Source organism: Chiloscyllium punctatum, chromosome 27 (assembly GCF_047496795.1).
Source record: "Chiloscyllium punctatum isolate Juve2018m chromosome 27, sChiPun1.3, whole genome shotgun sequence".
In the NCBI taxonomy this organism is placed as follows: domain Eukaryota; kingdom Metazoa; phylum Chordata; class Chondrichthyes; order Orectolobiformes; family Hemiscylliidae; genus Chiloscyllium; species Chiloscyllium punctatum.
The window spans coordinates 19,974,691-19,994,629 of record NC_092765.1 but is presented as its reverse complement, the minus strand read 5'-3'; the positions used below and the strand labels follow the sequence as shown (position 1 = coordinate 19,994,629).

Below are 19,939 nucleotides of genomic sequence, written 5' to 3'. Positions count from 1 at the left end.
ATATAATGGCATTTTAAAAATGGTTATTCCAAGCAGCTGACGTTTCAGAAATCTAACTGCTCAAGTCATACGGACTAAAATGAAACAATTTTTTTCAAAAGCTGAGACAAACTAGAGCTTGCTCTAGTTAAGAGAATCAAAGTGCTGGAGGAACTCAACAGGTCTAGCAGTATCTGTGGAGAGGGAAACAGAGTTTATGTTTTAGGTCCAGCTTGACTTGATCTAGTGGTTGCATTGTTCCAAATTCATTCAAGAATGTGTATTTATACAGCATTTAAGCCCATATTCCTTGAAATCTTTCCTATTCATATAAAACAGGAAACCATTCCAAGAGCTGAACAAAATTAATAAAACATTTGTTCACACTATAACAGAGATGAAGAATTGGAGCACATTTGGTATGATTACCTTAAGCAATAAATGTTTACTTGATTGATGAACCTTATGAACAGAGATTGAGTAAAGTGGACAGATATTCCATGGAATTTGAAAGATAGGAGGCATATCATTGCATCAAACACTTCAAAGGGCTTGTGAGGATAAATGCCTTTTAGGGCAAGCCACATTAAGGCGGAGATTAGATTACTGACAGTGTGGAAACAGGCCCTTTGGCCCAACAAGTCTACACTGACCCGCTGAAGCACAACCCACCCAGACCCATTCCCCTACATTTACCCCTTCACCTTACACTACGGGCAATTTAGCATGGCCAATTCATAACCTGCACATTTTTGGATTGTGGGACGAAACCAGAGCACCTGCAGGAAACCCATGCAGACACGGGAAGAATGTGCAAACTCCACATAGATGGGCGGGAATCGAACCCAGGACCCTGGTGCTGTGAGGCAGCAATGTTAACCACTGAGCCACCATGCCGCCCAGATGAGGAGTAATTGCTTTCACTCAAAGGACTGTAACATTTGTAATCTCTTCCTCAGAACATACATACTGAGTACATACATTCAAGACATACAGTCAGAGTCAGAGATGGATAACATGAAAACAGAGCCTATGGTCCAACTCGTCCATGCCGACCAGATATCCTAGATAAATCTAGTCCCATTTGCTAGCATTTAGCCCATATTCCTTGAAATCTTTCCTATTCATATAACCATCCAGATGCCTTTTAAAATATTGTAATTGCATCAGCCTCCAGCACTTCCTCTGGCAGCTCATTCCATCTACACACCACCCTCTGCATGAAGAAGTTGCCCATTAGGTCCTTTTTATATCTTTTCCCTCTCATGTCCTATAGTTTTGGACTCCCCCACCCCAGGGGAAAGACTTTGTCTATTTACCCTATCCGTACCCCTCATGATTTTATAAACCTCTATAAAAGGTCACCCCTCTGCCTCTAATCCTCCAGGGAAAATAGCCCCAGCCTAGTCAGCCTCTCCCTATAGCTTAAACCGTCCAATCCTGGCAACATCCTTGTAAATCTTTCCTGAACTCTTTCAAGTCTCACAACATCTGCCCTATAGCAGGGAGACCAGAATTGCACACAGTAGACCAAAAGTGGCCTAATCAATGTCCTATACAACTTCAACATGACCTCCCAACTCTTATACTCAAAGCACTGACCAATAAAGGAAAGCATACAAAATGCCTTCACTGTCCTTTCGACCTGGTACTCCACTTTCAAGGAACTATGAACCTGCACTCCAAGGTCTCTTTGTTCAACAACACTCCCCATGACCATCCCATTAAGTCCTACTCTGATTTGCCTTTCCAAAACGTAGCACCTCACATTTACCTAAATTAACCTCCCTCTGCCACTCCTCGGCCCATTGACTAAGATCCCGTTATACTCTGTACTTCTTCATTGTGCACTAAACCTCCAATTTTTGTGTCATCTGTAAACTTACTAACCATTCCTCCTATATTCACATCCAAATGATTTATATAAATGATGAAAAGCAGTGGACCCAGCAGCGAACCATGTAACACACTGCTGGTCACACACGAGGTAAAAACAATAACTGCAGATGTTGGAAAGCAAATACTGGATTAGTGGTGCTGGAAGAGCACAGTAGTTCAGGCAGCATCCAACGAGCAGCGAAATCACCTCCAGTCTGAAAAGCAACCCTCCACCATCACCTTGTCTCCTACCTTCGGGCCCGTTCTGCATCCAAAAGGCTAGTTCTCCCTGTATTCCTAACTTTGCTAACCAGTCTACCATGATGAACTTTGTTGAACACCTTACTGAAGTCCATATAGATCACGTCCACTGCTCTGCCCTCAATCCTCTGTTACTTCTTCAAAAAACTGAATCAAGGTAGTGAGACATGATTTCCCACACACAAAGCCATGCTGACTATCCCTAATCAGTCTATGCCTTTCCAAATACATGTAAATCCTGTCCCTCAGGATTCCCTCCAACAACTTGACCATCATCGAAATCAGGCACCCAGTCTATGGTTCCCTCACTTTTCCTTACCATCTTTCTTAAATAGTGGCATCACATTAACCACCTCCAATCTTCCGGCACCTAACCTGTGACTATCAATGATACAAGTATCTCAGCAAGGGAGTCAGCAATCACTTCCTTAGCTTCCCACAGAGTTCTAGGATATACCTGTTCAGGTCCCAGGGATTCATCCACTTTTATGCGTTTTAAGCCATCCAGCACTTCCTCCTCTGTAATATGGACATTAAACATTTTTCCTTTGATTTCTTAGAAGTTGGGGAACTCCTGAGTTTATCAGTACATAGTTTGGCCGGGGACCTTTGGATGTGATTCTCTGGCTATGATTTGATATTCAAAGACTTTGACTATTACTGAAAAAATACACTTTTCGTCAAAGCTATTCATCTTGCACTCACCTGGCCAAGAAAGAATTCAGCAAGCAACACAATAATATTCACAAGATTTAATCACAATCATGGAAAGCTTTAGTTTCAGACATTTTTCTTTATAGCTTCTGTAATAGGGATAAAAAGAAAACTTGACCAAAATTAAGTGTTGGCACGATCTAATTACCTGATAGAACAATATTTTGGGGATAGTGAACAAAAACTGATATTGTTCAGAAATCAACTACAGTAATCCTACATGATTTCCTATTTTACTGCACGTGTTCACCAACCACAGTTCTTAGTGGCCACAATGACCATTCTCAAACAGAAATTTCCAGCTATAAATTAAGTTTCACCTGTCCCACCACCAAACCACACCAGGTTCCCCACCCCCCAGAGAGATTTATAAACTAATACCACTTATTTCAAAACATCCAGGCTTTTTCAAGGAATTTCAGTAGAAATCAAATAATTATTTCTTTAGAATTGACTAGGTAACAAGCCAAGTCTTGTTTATGAATAAGACAGCTGTAACTAAGTGTAGGAGAACAAACAACCTCATAACAGAAGAGTTGTCCAACTACTGAGGCATGCCAATAATTTAGTCACAACGGATAGCAAGCTTTCAACTGGAAAACGACAAAAACAATAATAGTGTTCTGTAATAGTGTTCTGCACCAGGTCAGACCCCCTCAAAACATTTATAGTAGTAGCCCAGACCCTAACTTTACACCTGCTTAAAACAATTAAAAAAGTGGATATTCCAGGAGTGATGCAGTAGGCTCAACCACTCAATTTTAAATAAGACAGAATTTATTTGCAGACTAATGAAAGAAACACAAACAAAAGAGAACTAAATTTAGAATAACTTAACCTATCTTAAAACCCAATCGACTCATCTTAATGGAACAGCCTCATTAAGATGGGTCGATTGGGTTTTAAGATAGGTTGAGTTATTCTAAATTTGGTTCTCTTTGCGTAATAGGATGCAGCTAATACCGGGATAGTGGTTAACACAGCTTTCAGGCTGTCAAATGCCTGCTGACAGTCCGCTGTCCATTGAAACCTCTTGCTTTCTTTAGTAATTCAGTGAGTGGAGCAGCCACATTGCTAAAATTTGGGATGAACATTGAACATACAACACAGTTTAGGACCTTGATGCTGCACCAAACTTTTATCCTTCTCTAAGATCAAACTAACCTACATACCCTCCATTTTCCATGTGCCTATCCAAGAGTTGCTTAAATGTCCCGAATGCATCGGACTTTACTAGCACCGCTCTCGCAGTGTGTTCCACGCACCCTCCACTCTTTGTGTAAAGAATCTATCTTCCTCCAACCACCTTAAAATTATGCCCCCGTGTGATAGCCATTTGGCGGGGGACCTTTGGATGTGATTCTCTGGCTATGATTTGATATTCAAAGACTTTGACTATTACTGAAAAAATACACTTTTCGTCAAAGCTATTCATCTTGCACTCACCTGGCCAAGAAAGAATTCAGCAAGCAACACAATAATATTCACAAGGTTTAATCACAATCATGGAAAGCTTTAGTTTTAGACATTTTTCTTTATAGCTTCTGTAATAGGGATAAAAAGAAAACTTGACCAAAATTAAGTGTTGGCACGATCTAATTACCTGATAGAACAATATTTTGGGGATTGTGAACAAAAATTGATATTGTTCAGAAATCAACTACAGTAATCCTACATGATTTCCTATTTTATTGCACGTGTTCACCAACCACAGTTCTTAGTGACCACAATGACCATTCTCAAACAGAAATTTCCAGCTATAAATTAAGTTTCACCTGTCCCACCACCAAACCACACCAGGTTCCCCAGCCCCCACCCCCCAGACAGATTTATAAACTAATACCACTTATTTCAAAACATCCAGGCTTTTTCAAGGAATTTCAGTAGAAATCAAATAATTATTTCTTTAGAATTGACTAGGTAACAAGCTAAACCTTGTTTATGAATGAGACGGCTGTAACTAAGTGTAGGAGAACAAACAACCTCATAACAGAAGAGTTGTCCAACTACTGAGGCATGCCAACGATTTAGTCACAACGGATAGCAAGCTTTCAATTGGAAAACGACAAAAACAATAATAGTGTTCTGCACCAGGTCAGACCCCCCTCAAAACATTTATAGTAGTAGCCCAGACCCTAACTTTACACCTGCTTAAAACAATTAAAAAAGTGGATATTCCAGGAGTGATGCAGCAGGCTCAACCACTCAATTTTAAATAAGACAGAATTTATTTGCAGACTAATGAAAGAAACACAAACAAAAGAGAACTAAATTTAGAATAACTTAACCTATCTTAAAACCCAATCGACTCATCTTAATGGAACAGCCTCATTAAGATGAGTCGATTGGGTTTTAAGATAGGTTGAGTTATTCTAACTTTGGTTCTCTTTGCGTAATAAGATGCGGCTAATACCGGGATAGTGGTTAACACAGCTTTCAGGCTGTCAAATGCCTGCTGACAGTCTGCTGTCCACTGAAACTTCTTGCTTTCTTTAGTAATTCAGTGAGTGGAGCAGCCACATTGCTAAAATTTGGGATGAACATTGAACATACAACACAGTACAGGGCCTTGATGTGGCACCGAACTTTTATACTTCTCTAAGATCAAACTAACCTACATACATAGGCACATTTTCCATGTGCCTATCCAAGAGTCGCTTAAATGTCCCGAATGTATCGGACTTTACTAGCACCGCTCTCGCAGTGTGTTCCACGCACCCTCCACTCTTGGTGTAAAAAATCTATCTTCCTCCAATCACCTTAAAATTATGCCCCCTTGTGATAGCCATTTCTGCCATGGGAAAACGTCTCTTTCACTCTATCTATGCCTCTCATCGTCTTGTACACCTCTATCAAGTCACCGCTCACCCTTCTTCGCCCCAATGAGAAAAGCCCTAGCTCACTCACCCTTTCTTCACAAGACATGCCCTTCAGTCCAGGAAGCATCCTGATAAATCTCCTCTGCACCCTCTTTAAAGCTTCCACATCCTTCTTTTAATGAGGCGATCAGAACATAATGTTCCAAATGTGGTCTAACCAGGGCTTTATAGAGCTGCAGCATAACCTCGCAGCTCTCAAACTCAATCCCTCTGCTAATGAAAGCCAAGACACCACAAGCCTTCTTAAAGACCCTATCAACTTGGGTGCAACATTGAGGGATCTATGGACATGGACGCAGTGATTCCTCTGTTCTTCCACACTGCCAAGAATCATGCCTTTAACCCTGTCGTCTGCATTCAAATTTGACCTTCCAAAATGAATCACTTCACACTTTTCCACTTACCAGCCCAGTTCTGCATCCTGTCAATGTCCCATTGCAACTGACAGCAGCCCTCCAGACTATGTACATCCACCAAGCTTCATGTCATTGGCAAACTTACTAATCCAACCTTCCACTTCCTCATCGAAGTCATTTATAAAAATCACAAAGAGCAGAGGTCCCAGAACAGATCCCTGCAGAACACCACTGGTCACAGATCTCCTGGCTGAATACTTTTCATTCTACTACCACCCTCTGTTTTCTAATGGCCAGTCGATTCTGTATGCAGACAGTGAAATTTCCATGTATCTCATGCCTCTGTACTGAGTGAATGAACCTACCTTGAGGAACCTTATCAAACACCTTGCTAAAATCCACGTACAACACATCCACTGCTTGATCTTCATCAACATGTTTTGTCACATCCTCAAAGAATTCAGTAAGGCTTAAGAGGCATGACCTTCCCTTCAGGAAGCCATTCTGATTGCCTTTAATCAAACTTGGTTTTCCAAGTAATCATAAATCCTGACTCTCCGAATCCTCGCCAATAATTTGCCCACTACCAACGTAAGACTGACTGGTCTGTAATTCCCAGGATTATCCCTATTTCCTTTCTTGAACAAGGGAATAACATTTGTCACCCTCCAATCATCTGGTGCTACTCTAGTGAACAGTGAGATTAGATTACTTACAGTGTGGAAACAGGCCCTTCGGCCCTAACACTACGGGTAATTTAGCATGGCCAATTCACCTAACCTGCACAATTTTGGACTGTGGGAGGATGCAAAGATCATCGCCAAAGGCACAGCAATCCCTTCCTTTGCTTCCTGTGGTAACCTTGGGTATATCCTGTCTGGAAGTAAGTGATGGCTGCAGATGCTGTTGAGTCAGAGTCAAAAAGAGTGGGGCTGGAAAAGCACCGCAGCTCAGGCAGCATCTGAGGAGCAGGAGAATCAATGTTTTGGGTACAAGGGACTTACTTATGCTTATGTTTTTCAAAATTTTCAACACATCCTCCGTAACAACACAAATGAAAAGGTCCCTCTCAGTAGTGAATACCGAAATAGAGTATTCGCTAAGGATCACCCCAACCTGCTCCAACTCCAGGCACAAGTTCTCTCCACTATCCCGGATCAGCCCTACTCTCACTCTGGCCATCCTCTTGCTCCTCACACAAGTGTAGGACGCCTTAGGGTTTTCCTTAATCCAACCCGCTAAAGCCTTTTCATGTCCCCTTCTAGCTCAAAGTCCATTCTTCAGTTCAGTCTTGGCTACCTTATTACCCTCTCGAGCCCTGACAGATCCCTGCCTCTTCAACGTTAAGTAAACTTCCTTCTTACAGCTCCTTTCTTGTTCGACTTCCACCCATACGGACTCTGTACACAAACCTACCTCGACAAGCTCCTCCTTTACAGCTGTGCCACTGTGCCCGATTAGAAATGGCACTGCCTCACCTCTTTTACCTCCCCCTTTATTCTTTTTGAAACATCTTAATCCTGGAATATCCAACAATCATTTCTGTTCCTGTGATATCCAAGTCTCCATGATGGCCACAACATAATAGTTCCATGCTGAGCTCATCACCCCTATTTCTGATAATTCTTGGGTTAAAACAGACCCATCACACTGACTGCAACTTTGCCCTATCAACTGTCTATCCTTCCTCACAGACTCTCTGCACACCGTATCTGGCTGTTCACTATCTACTCCATTCTCTGATCCGTAACTCCAGTTCCTATTCCCCTGCCAAACTAGTTTGCAAACTCCTGAAGGCCTCTAGGCAAACCTCCCACCCAGGATATTGGTGCCCCTCCACATCAGGTGCAACCCATCCTTCTTTTACAAGTTTCACCTTCCCCAGAAGGTATCCAATGATCCACATACCTAAAACCCCCCCTCCTTTACCAGCTTTGCAGCCACATGTTCAGCTGTAGTTGCTCCCTGTTCCTAGCCTCATTAGCCCTTGGCACCAGTAGCAATCCTGAGATTGCTACTCTGCTCGTTCTGCCTTTTAGCTTCCAACCTAACTCCCTATATACACATTTCAGGTCCTCACTCCTTTTCTTAGCTATGTCATTTGTACTGATGTGCACCACAACTTCTGGCTGCTCTCCCTCCCCTTTATGAATTCTGTAACCTTGATCTGAGACATCCCCGATCCTGGCACCCGGGAGGCAACATACCATCCAGAAATCTTGTTCACGACCAAAGAATCTCCTATCTATTCTTCTCACCGTTGAATCTCCTATCACTACCGCTGTCCTATTCTCCCCCACATCCCTTCTGAGCTACAGAGCCAGGCTCAGTACCAGAAAACTGGCTGCTGAAGCTTTCCCCTAGTACATCAATCCCCTCCAAGAGAATCCAAAACAGTATACTTATTGTTTAGGGGAATAGCCACAAAGGGTCCCTGCACTGTCTTCCTATTCCCTTTCCCTTTCCTGACGGTCACCCAGCGACCTTTACCCTGTAACTTAGGTGTAACTACCTCCCTATAACTCCTCTCTATCACCTCCCAGCCTCCCGAATAATCAGAGGCTCATCCGGCTCTAGTTCCCTAATACAATCTAAGAGGAGCTGGAGTCGGGTGCACTTTTCACAGGTGAAGTCAGCAGGAACACTAGTGGTGACCCTTATCTCGCACATCATGAAACAGGAGCATGCAACTGCCCTAGTTTCTAGCCCTTCTGCTCTAAATTGCCAAGAGAGATTGAATAAATAAAAATCTTACCTTGCCAACCCTCCACACAGAGTCTTTTTTTTTGGTTAGAGGAGGACAGGTGGGAGACACTACACATGTAGTGTCTTCGGTTCAGCAACAACCAGTTCACATACCCAGCTGTCCCCATGTCCATGTCCACTCCTGTTGAGCCTGCGCTCCGCCTATTCACGAGTTAAGTATTTAACAGGAAAATTTACCTTCCCAGCAGTCGCTGGTCCATGATCTCACCAATCCTGAAATCGATGATAAACATATCTGCGCTCACCACATCTTGTCCTGCACGATGTCTGCCCCCTTCCAGAGTTCAATTCCTTTGCCTTCAGCTTCTACAAGTTAATCATTTAATCCCAGAATTTAAAATCAAGGAAATGAACAGAAACATAAAAGCCAGCGCTGTGTTGCCAGATGTTGGAGAGAGGAGGTTCAGTTTGGGTGATGCTCCATCTTTTTTCAGACAGAGGAACAGCAGTAGCAGCTGTGTTGCTGGGCAGGAATGAGCAGCTTCACGATCTCATTCGATTTCCAATAAAATCCAGGAACTGTAGTACTGCTCTTTTTGTCGAATGGTAGGGGAAATTCCCCAATTACCTTTGTTTTTGCATTCAGTGGAGCCATTTGTCTACATTCAATAGCATAGCTCAGGCAGGTGACATGGGCTTTGACAAATTCACTTTTAGCCAGGTTTAACCATCAAGCCTGCCTCCCGAAGTCTATCGAACAATTCTAATAAATGCTGCAAATGTTCTTTCCATGTGTTACTAAAAATCACTATGTCATCAAAATGTACGACACAATTCGGTAATCCGGAAATTACCTTATTGGTTAGTCTTTGAAATGTGGCTGGCGCATTTTTCATATCAAACGGCATGACTTTAAATTGATAGTCCATTTGGCGTTATGTAAGCTAAAATTGACTTAGTTCTTTTGGACAAAAGGTACCTGCTAGTAAACTCTGAGCAAGTCCAACTTATATTTCTAAGTTGCTTGTCTCATCCGTTCAATACAGTCTTCCAAATGTGGAATTGGATATGCATCAGTTTTTGTAACAGTCCACACACAACCATCGGGTACCATCTGGCTTTGGCACCATTGCTATGGGTGAGCTCCAGTCACTATAATGCACTTCGATTATTGTCGCCTCGGAGCATGCACTCAATCTCCTTTTGAACCTGTGCCAACTTTAGAGGGTTATGCCTATAAGACTATTGATTAATCATAACAGCATTTTCTATATCTACATCATGCATACTTAGGTTAGTACTCCCCAGTTTATTTCCACATATCTCCTCATGCGATAGCAATAACTCTCTCAGGTCATTGATTTTCCTTTGGAAGGTAACTCAATAATTTATGAGGAGCAAGTGAGGACTGCAGATGCTGGAAATCAAAGCTGAAAATGTGTTGCTGGAAAAGCGCAGCAGGTCAGGCAGCATCCAAGGAGCAGGAGAATCAACGTTTCAGGCATAAGCATTCCTGAAGAAGGGCTTATGCCCGAAATGTCGATTCTCCTGTTCCTTGGATGCTGCCTGACCTGCTGCGCTTTTCCAGCAACACATTTTCAACTCAATAATTTACCCAATTTTTGACAACTTCCTCATTTCCCCAAATAAAATTGGACATCGGCAATTCAGAGAATTTGGTTGTTCACGTTTTATTGGAACAAATAACACAGTCTCCTTTTGCTTTCCTTCCCTGTCAAAATACCTTTTCAGCATATTTACATGACAGACAGATTTCTGTTAGAATCCTTATCATATAGTTCAATCTCCTTTTGACTTGATATGGTCCACTAAAGCTTGCTTTTAAAGTTTCACCTATCACTGGAATTACACTAACACTACTTCCAATAGCAAAATTGAGAGTTTTTGATTTATTGCCTGCTTTCCGTTTCATTATATGCTGATACTTTTAAATGTTAACCATTCCCTAAAATTTGACAGTTCAAACATGTGGTCTCTGAATTCTGACTCACCAATTTCTCCTTAATCAATTTTAGTAGTCCTATCACTTCATGCCCAAACACTAACTCAAATGGACTAAATTTGACTGAGTCATTTAGTGCACCTGATGGCAAAAAGCACAATCAGAATTCCTTTATTCCAATCATCTGGATATTAGAGTCATAGAGATGTACAGCATGGAAACAGACCCTTCAGTCCAACCCGTCCATGCCGACCAGATATCCCAACCCAATCTAGTCCCAACCCAATCTAGGCCAGCACCCAGCCCATATCCCTCCAAACCCTTTCTATTCATATACCCATCCAAATGCCTTTTAAATGTTGCAATTGTACCAACCTCCATCACTTCCTCTGGCAGCTCATTCCATACACATGTCACCTTCTGTGTGAAAAAGTTGCCCCTTAGGTCTCTTTTATATCTTTCCCCTCTCACCATAAACTTATGCTCCTCTAGTTCTGGACTCCCCCAACCCAGGGAAAAGACTTTGTCTATTTATCCTATCCATGCCTCTCATAATTTCGTAAACCTCTATAAGGTCACCCCTCAGCCTCCGACACTCCAGGGAAAACAGCCCCAGCCTGTTCAGCCTCTCCCTATAGCTCAAATCCTCCAACCCTGGCAACATCCTTGTAAATCTTTTCTGAACCCTTTCAAATTTCACAACATCTTTCCGATAGGAAGGAGACCAGAATTGCACACAATATTCCAAAAGTGGCCTAACCAATGCCCTGCACAGCTGCAACATGACCTCCCAACCCCTGTACTCAATACTCTGACCAATAAAGGAAAGCATACCAAACGCCATCTTCACTATCCTATCTATCTGCGACTCCACTTTCAAGAAGCTATGAACCTGCAATCCAAGGTCTCTTTGTTCAGCAACACTCCCTAGGACCTTACCATTAAGTGTATAAATCCTGACCTAGAACTAGGAGAGTCCCCTAACATAATTGATCTCTGGGAACCTAACTTTTCATTAGAGCTAGTCTCAATACTAGAAACTTGGCTGTTTGTGCTATGTTCCCCGGAGAATCCATCACCCCCTACATTTTCCAAAACAGCATACTTGTTGAAATGGGATAGCCACAGAAGGCTCCTACACTAGCTGCCTACCTCTCTTACCTTTCCTAGAGTTAACCCATCTATGTGACTATATCTGTGACTTTTCCCCTTCCTATACCTGCCTTCCATCATGTACTGTTGCTGTTGCAAATTTCTCACTGCTTCTAACTCTCCAACCGAACCATTCGATCTGACAGGATTTGCAACGAACATCATTTAATGCAGATATAATCCGCAGTCACCCATAAACTCTCTTTAAATTCCCACATCTGACAAGGAGCGCATATCACTCTATTACAGGCCATTTTTGCTCCTTCACAATCTACAGACCCAGAAAATAACACCATTTTATTCATCTACAAAACACTGCCCCAGGTGAAATTAATTGTTTTGGCTAAAATTTTAAATTTAATCAAGAGACATATTTCAAAAAACATATAATCAAGAAAGAACCCACACACTTAAAACAATTCACTTACCTGTTTCTGTGCCATGAACTTCACCCAAACAGTTCCTCCAAGATCAGTTGTAAATTTCAGTATTTGTTAATTTTCACAGACACACTCCGATGTCCAGCGATACATGAATTCAAACAGCAAAGGCAGTAACTGCAGGTTCCCTGTGGCGTCAGTTTCTTGCTCTCTCTCTCATATTCTTGACTCTCTCATATTCTTAACGTGGTCGTTAATGTTTGATGCCATGTTTCTAGTGGTCCCTATGATTCTGAATGGTATGCTGTAGATTTGAGTTGTTTTATTCCTAAGCTGTCCATAACTTCCTTGAAAAATTTTGATTTAAAATTTGACCCTTGATCTGATTGTATCTCTGTGGGTAGTCCACCTCTAGTGAAACATTTGAATAACTCCTCTATAATGCTTTTAGCTGTGATATTGCTTAATGGGATGACCGCTGGAAATCTAGTGGACACATTCATTATTCTTAACAAATACTGATTCCCACTTTTTATTTTAGATAGGAGCCGTACACAAGCAATTAAGACTCGTGTGAAAAGGTTCCTCAAATGCAGCAAAAGGTATTAAAGGTGTGGATTTTATTACTGCCTGTGGTTTTCCAATTACCTGATATGTATGACATGTCTGGCAAAATTCAGCTATATCCATGTGCAGTCCAGGACAGTAAAGACATTTTTGTATTTTAGCTTGAGATTTTCTTACCACTAAATGAGTTCCTGCTGGTAGTTCATGTGCTACCTGCAACACCTCCTTTCTCTTAATACCACCTGATGAACTTTTGCCCATTTCTCATCTGCCTGAATATGTGATGGTCACCATTTCCTTATTAAGACATAATTTTTAAGATAGTGGCAGATCAGGATACTTCTTCCATGTATACTTTTTGACACAAAGAAAAGACTCTGTTTGGAAGGCTATTAAGGTTGTTTTTAAAAATCTCTTTTGGCAATTTAGAGCAAAGGGGATGAAAGTTAGGGCAGTTGCACACTCCTCTTGCATGATGTGGAGAGTAAGAATCACCATGAGTGTCCCTGCTGACTTCACCTGCAAGAAGTGCACTCAACTACAGATTCTCACAGACTAGGGAACTGGAGCTGGATGAACTTCGGATCATCCAGGAGGCTGACGGAGTGATAGAGAGGAGTTATAGGGAGATAGTCACATCTAAGTTACAGGATAAAAGTAGCTGAGTGACCATCAGGAGAAGTATAGGGAATAGGCAGACAGTGCCGGGATCCCCTGCGGCCGTTCCCCTCAATAATAAGTATACTGCTTTGGATACTGTTGGGAAGCGTGGATGACCTGCTAGGGGAAAAACACAGCAGCCAAGTTTCTGGCACTGAGCCTGGCTCTGTGGCTCAGAAGGGTAGCAGGAGAATAGGAAAGTGATAGTGATAGGAGCTTCAATGGTTACAGGAACAGACAGGAGATTCTGTGGTTGCAACCGAGAGTCCCGGCTGGTATGTTGTCATCCAGGTGCCAGGGTCAGGAATGTCTCTGATTGAGCCTACAGAATTCTTAAGGGGGAAGCGAGAAGTTGTGGTACACATCGATACCAATGACACTGGTAGGAAAAGGGATGAAGACCTGAAAAGGAATATAGGGAGTTAGGTTAGAAGCTAAAAGGCAGGATGCGCAGAGTAGTAATCTCAGGATTGTTACCGGTGCCACGGGCTAGTGAGGCTAGGTACAGAGAGCAAGTGTAGCTGCAGAGCTGGTGTACGAGGGAGGACATCAGATATGTGGATAAGTGGGATACATTGAGGAAGGTAGAACCTGCACAAGGAGAACTGGTTGCACCTGAACTGGAGGGGCACCAATATGCTGGACAGGTGGTTTGCTAGAGCTCTTTGGGAGATTTAAATTAGTTTGGCAGGGGGTTGGGGACCAGAGTTACAGATCAGAGGATGGGGTAACTGATGAACAGGCAGATACAGCTTGCGGAGAGTCTGAGAGAACAGATAGACAGTTGATAGAGCAAAGTTGCAGTCAGTGTGATGGGTTGAAGTGTGTCTATTTTAGTGGAAGTGTCAGGAATAAGGATGATGAACTTAGAGCATGGATCAGTACTTGGAGCTACGATGTTATGGCCATTATGGAGAGTTGGATGTCACAGGGCCAGGAATGGTTGTTGGATGTTCCAGGATTTAGATCTTTCAAAAGGAATAGGGAGGGAGCTAAAAGAGGTGCGATCAGGGATAGTGTCACAGCTGCAGAAAGGGAGGTTGTTGGAGGATTTGTCTACTGAGTCAGTATGGCGGAAGTCAAAAAACAGGAAAAGAGCAGTCACTTTATTGGGAGTTTTCTATAGCCCCCCCCCAAATAGCAAATAGCTTGGATGGATCAGATTTTGTCAGGTGTGTCCAGGAAGGATTCCTGACTCAATATGCAGATAGACCAGCGAGATGGAAGGCCATAATGGATTTGGTGCTTGGCAACGAACCAGGTCAGGTGTCAGATCTCTTGATGGGAGAGCATTTCGGTGATTATGATCACAACTCCTTACTATAGTCATAGAGAGGGACAGGAGCAAACGGTATGGGAAAGTATTTAATTGGGGGTGGGGATGTGGGATTACAAATACTAGAACTGTGAAGCATAAATTGGGAACAGATATTCCCAGGGAAATGCACAACAGAAATGAGGAGGTTGTTTAGGGAGCATTTGCTAATAGTGTTTATTAGGTGTGTCCCACTGAGGCAAAGAAGGGATATAGTAGGCTGAAAGAACCTTGGATGACAAGATATATGGAACATTTAGTCAAGACGAAGAAGGAAGCTTACTTAAGGTTGAGGGAGCAAGTACCAGACAGGGCTCTAAAAGGGTATAAGGCAGCCAAGAAGGAACTGAAGAATTGACTTAGGAGAGCTAGAATGGGGCATGAAAAGCCTTGGCGGGTAGGATTAAGGAAAACCCCAAGGCGTTCTACAGTTGGGAAGAACATGAGGATGGCGAGAGTGAGGGTAGGGCTGATCAGGGATAGTGGAGGGAACTTACGCCTGGAGTCGGAGGTAGAGGAGGTACTTAATGAATACTTGGCTTCAGGATTCACGAGCGAGAGGGACCTTGTCATTTAAGAGGACAGCATGAATCAGGCTTATATGCTCGAACATGTTGATGTTAAGGAGGATATTTTGAAAAACATGAGGATAGATAAGCCCGCTGGGCCAGACGGGATATATCCACAGGTACTACGGGAAATGAGGGAAGAGATTGCTGCACCTTTGCCGATGATCTTTGCGTCCTCACTGTCCACTGGAATAGTACCAGATGATTGGATGGCAGCAAATGCTATCCCCTTGTTCAAGAAAGGAAATCGGGATAATGCTGGGAATTAGAGACAGTCAGTCATGTGCAAATTATTGGAGAGAATTGTGAGGGAAGGATTTCTGATTATTTGATTAGAACTGGATTAGAAATAGTTACCATGGCTTTGAGAGGGGCAGGTCATGCCTCACAAGCCTTACTGAATTTTTTGAGGATGTGACAAAACACATTGACGAGCGGTGGAAGTGGTGTATATGTATTTTAGCAATGCATTTGATAAGGTTCCCCGTGGTAGGCTCATTCAGAAAGTCAGGCAGCATGGGATACAGGGAAGTTTGGTTGTCTGGATACAGGCCCATAGAAGCCAGACGGTGGTTGTAGATGGAAAGTATTCAGCCTGGAGCTCAGTGACCAATGGTGTTCCGCAGGGGTCTGTTCTGGGACCTCTGCACTTAATGATTTTCATAAGTGACTTGGATGAAGAAGTGGAAGGGTGGGTTAGAAAGTTTGCCGATGACACAAAGGTTGGAGGAGTTGTGGATAGTGTGGAGGGCTGTTGTAGGTTGCAATGGGACATTGACAGGATGCAGAGCTGGGTTAAGAAGTGGCAGATGGAAGTTCAATCTGGAAAAGTGTGAAGTGATTCATTTTGGAAGGTCAAATTTGAATGCAGATTACAGGATTAAAGGCAGAATTCTTGGCAGTGTGGAAGAACAGAGGAATCACAGGGTCCACATTCACAGATCCCTCAAAGTTGCCACCCAAGTTGATAAGGTGGTTAAGAAGGCGTATGGTGTGTTGGCTTTCGTTAGCAGGGGGATTGAGTTTGAGCCGCAAGGTTATGCTGCAGCTCTATAAAGCTTGGTTAGGCCACACTTGAAACATTATATTCAGGTCTGGTTGCTTCATTATAGGGATTTGAAAGCTTTAGAGAGGGTGCAGAACAGATTCACCAGAATGCTGCCTGGACTGGGGGGCATATCTTATGAAGAAAGGTGGAAGGAACTAGGGCTCTTCTCATTGGAGCAAAGAAGGATGGGAGGCAATAGGTAGAGTGGATAACCTGAGACTTTATCCCATGGTGAAATGGACTATAAAGAGGGGGCATAATTTTAAGGTGATTGGAGGAAAGTTTAGGGGAGATGTCAGAGGTAGGTTCTTTACTCAGAGTGGTGGGTGCGTAGAATGCACTGCCAGCAGTGGTAGTTGAGTCAGATAGGTTAGGGACATTTAAGTGACTCTTAGATAGCCACATGGATGACAGTAAAATTAAGAATATGTAGCTAGCTTGATCTTCGAGTAGGATAAATGGGTGGCACAACATGGAGGGCCAAAAACTTTGCTCCGTTCCAATTACTTTAGTTTCTCATCTTTCTGCTGTAATTCAGTTAATTTGAGCTAAAATGATTTCAACTTTTTCATCCATTTGTTCCTGTTTTGTCTCAACCATCTCATCAAACAGGGTCTCTGCTAATTGTACTTCAACTTTCTTATCTGTACTATTTGATCTCCCCTGTTTCAACTGGTGACTTTGTAACCTCATTACCACAGTCAGGAAAAATCCCAGGATATGCTTCCTCTAATAGTTCAGTTGCCCAAGTTTCCACTGACTTTTCAACCACAGTAGGCAGCACTCCTACCTGTTAGCCAGCTGTATCATTAGAAAGGACAAATTGTGTTCCTGGAGCTAAGAGTTTGTCCAGTACTTCTATCACAACTACTTCACTCTTCATTTGACACTAACCTTGAACTTCAACTGAGAATGTGTAAAGGGTATGAGCAGGAGGGAAAGAGTTCAGTTTAGAGTTTTGTGAAAGAGGTTCAGCTGAGCATGACTCAGATCAGATAAGAACTTCCAGTTAACAATGGGGTGCTGGAGGCAAGAATAATGGGTTAACAAAGTGGAAAAGCATTCATTATGTCGAGCCATTTAACAAGATAAGGAAACATTCAGTATGTACAGTCAGTTAGCAAGGTGAAAAGTATTCATTATGTGAAGCCAGTTAAGGTTAAGAACATACATTGTGTAACAGCAGATGGCTTAATCTTTACTCTTGATGCTCGCTAATCGTAATGGTCACCCAATCAATATGTATGTTGATTTGTTTGGATGTTCCTCCCTGTAAAATGACTATGTAATTCATTGAGAAACTGCTATTCCAGAGAAGATAGAGAGCTCATGTCTCTGTGTGCTTGGGCAATCATTCTTTCTCCTTCCAGGGCCTGGAATAAAGATGAAGGAGGTAAAACTATGAGAGGTCCCTTGGCGTTTTGCTTTGACTGAGAGGGGGGGAAACGGGATGACAATACAACCTTCTCGTTCAGAATGTTCAATGTTTCTATGTTTTTCTTCATATCCGCAAGTGCTTTCATGTACAACCAGTGTTTTTACCACTACTTCACCATATAACCTTTCCCCTGTTATACATGGTACTCAATGTCTCTATATATTTTTAATCAACCCATTCAGACACACTACAAACCCGCTGAAGCAGGTAGGATTTGAACCTGAGTCTCCTGGCTCCGAGGGTGGCACAGTGGTTAGCACTGCTGCCTCACCGTGCCAGAGACCCGGGTTCAATTCCCACCTCAGGTAACTGTGTGGAATTTGCACATTCTTCCTGTGTCTGTGTGGGTTTGCACCGGGTGATCCGGTTTGCTCCCACAGTCCAAAAATGTGCAGGTTAGGTGAATTGGCCATGCTAAATTTCCTGTAATGTTAGGCGAAGGGGTAAATGTAGGGGAATGGGTCTGGGTGGGTTGCTCTTCAGAGGGTCAGTGTGGACTTGTTGGGCTGAAGGGCCTGTTTCCACACTGTAAGTAATCTAATCTAAATAACCTCACTCTACACAATTGAGCGCTTCTTGTCTCACCATGAATTCCCGTTATTAGCACTTTTTCTGGCAATAGTCCCTCAGAGTAGATATCTCATCTTTCAACATCAGATTAGAGGATCCTGTATCTCTTAATACTGTAACCTCTTTACCTGCTGCTCCTGGCCTACATGAGTAAACTTTCTTTTCGCAAGTATGTGGTTTAAGGAGGTCTGGTACTTCTTCCTTAACCACCCTCTGCTCAGGTTGTACATTCTGGTGCAGCTTTTTAGCCTCCACTGGGCTTTCTGTTACCATTCCTGGTAACAGACTGTGTGGAGTTTGCACGTTCTCCCCATGTCTGCGTGGGTTTCCTCCGGGTGCTCCAGTTTCCTCCCACAGTCCAAAGACCTGCAGGTCAGGTGAATTGGTCATGCTAAATTGCCCGTAGTGTTAGGTAAGGGGTAGATGTAGTTGTAGGTGTATGGGTGGGTTACGCTTCGGCGGGGCGGTGTGGACTTGTTGGGCCGAAGGGCCTGTTTCCACACTGTAAGTAATCTAATCTAATCTAATCTAATCTAAAATTCCAATGAAATTTACTGGCTTATCCTTTTTTCCTATATATGGCTTCCCAGTGCATTTTCTAACCTACCAACACTGATTCACATGACCTACTTTATTGCAGTGACAACACTGGAGCTTTTGAAACTTCTTTCCTCTGCAAGGACTTCCTTTTTACCCTATGGTAAATTATCCTTGAGCTTCACTGAGATCTACCTTTCCCTTAACACAACGAGGATTTCTCTTTTCCCTAAATTCTACTCATGGATTGAAATTGATGTTGGAAGCCAAATTTTGATTTATGTACTAACTCAATCGTCAACCATTTCAGCTGCTAATCTTGCCATTTTAACTCTCTGCTCTTCCACGAATTCTCACTACCTCAGGAAGTGAATTTTTAAACTCCTCCAAAATAATCATCTAAGAGTGTCAGAAGTTTGCTCTATTTTTAACCCCCTTATCTACCTATCAAAATTACTTTGTTTGATCCTTCCAAACTCAATATAGATTTGACCAGGGTCCCTCCTTAGATTGTCTTTAGGCTTCAGGCACAAGCTCAAATACACTTAAAATGGCTTTCTTCACCTCCTCATATGCCCCAGATCCCTCCTCTGATATTGATGCAAATACCTCACTAACTCTACCTACAATTTTTGTTTGAATCAACAAAATCCACATGGTCACTGGCCACTGCACTTGATTAGCCACCTTTTCACATGAGATGAAAAGGCTTCTATGTCCTCATCAAATTCAGGCAATGCTTGAATATACTTAAACAGATCTCCACCGTGCCTTTAGATACCATGGGTTTGCTCATCCTCACTAAAAACTTACCTTCAAGCCTTCATCCTTTTCGTTTTGAGCTGACTTTCCTGTTTAAGTGCCAATTCCTGAAGTTCAAACTTCCTCTTTTTCTTCCTTTCCTCTCTCCCTCCTTGTTCTGCTTAAGCGATTCAGTTCTTTTCTTTTTGTTCTGTAACAGCCTTCA

General features: G+C 42.6%; 1 protein-coding gene across 2 annotated transcripts in view; it reads right to left on the bottom strand.

Moving 5' to 3' along the window:
* Positions 1–19,939, bottom strand: part of LOC140453516 (stathmin-like) — a 37,549-nt gene that overhangs the window by 13,016 nt on the left and 4,594 nt on the right. The gene's annotated exons all lie outside the window — the stretch shown is intronic.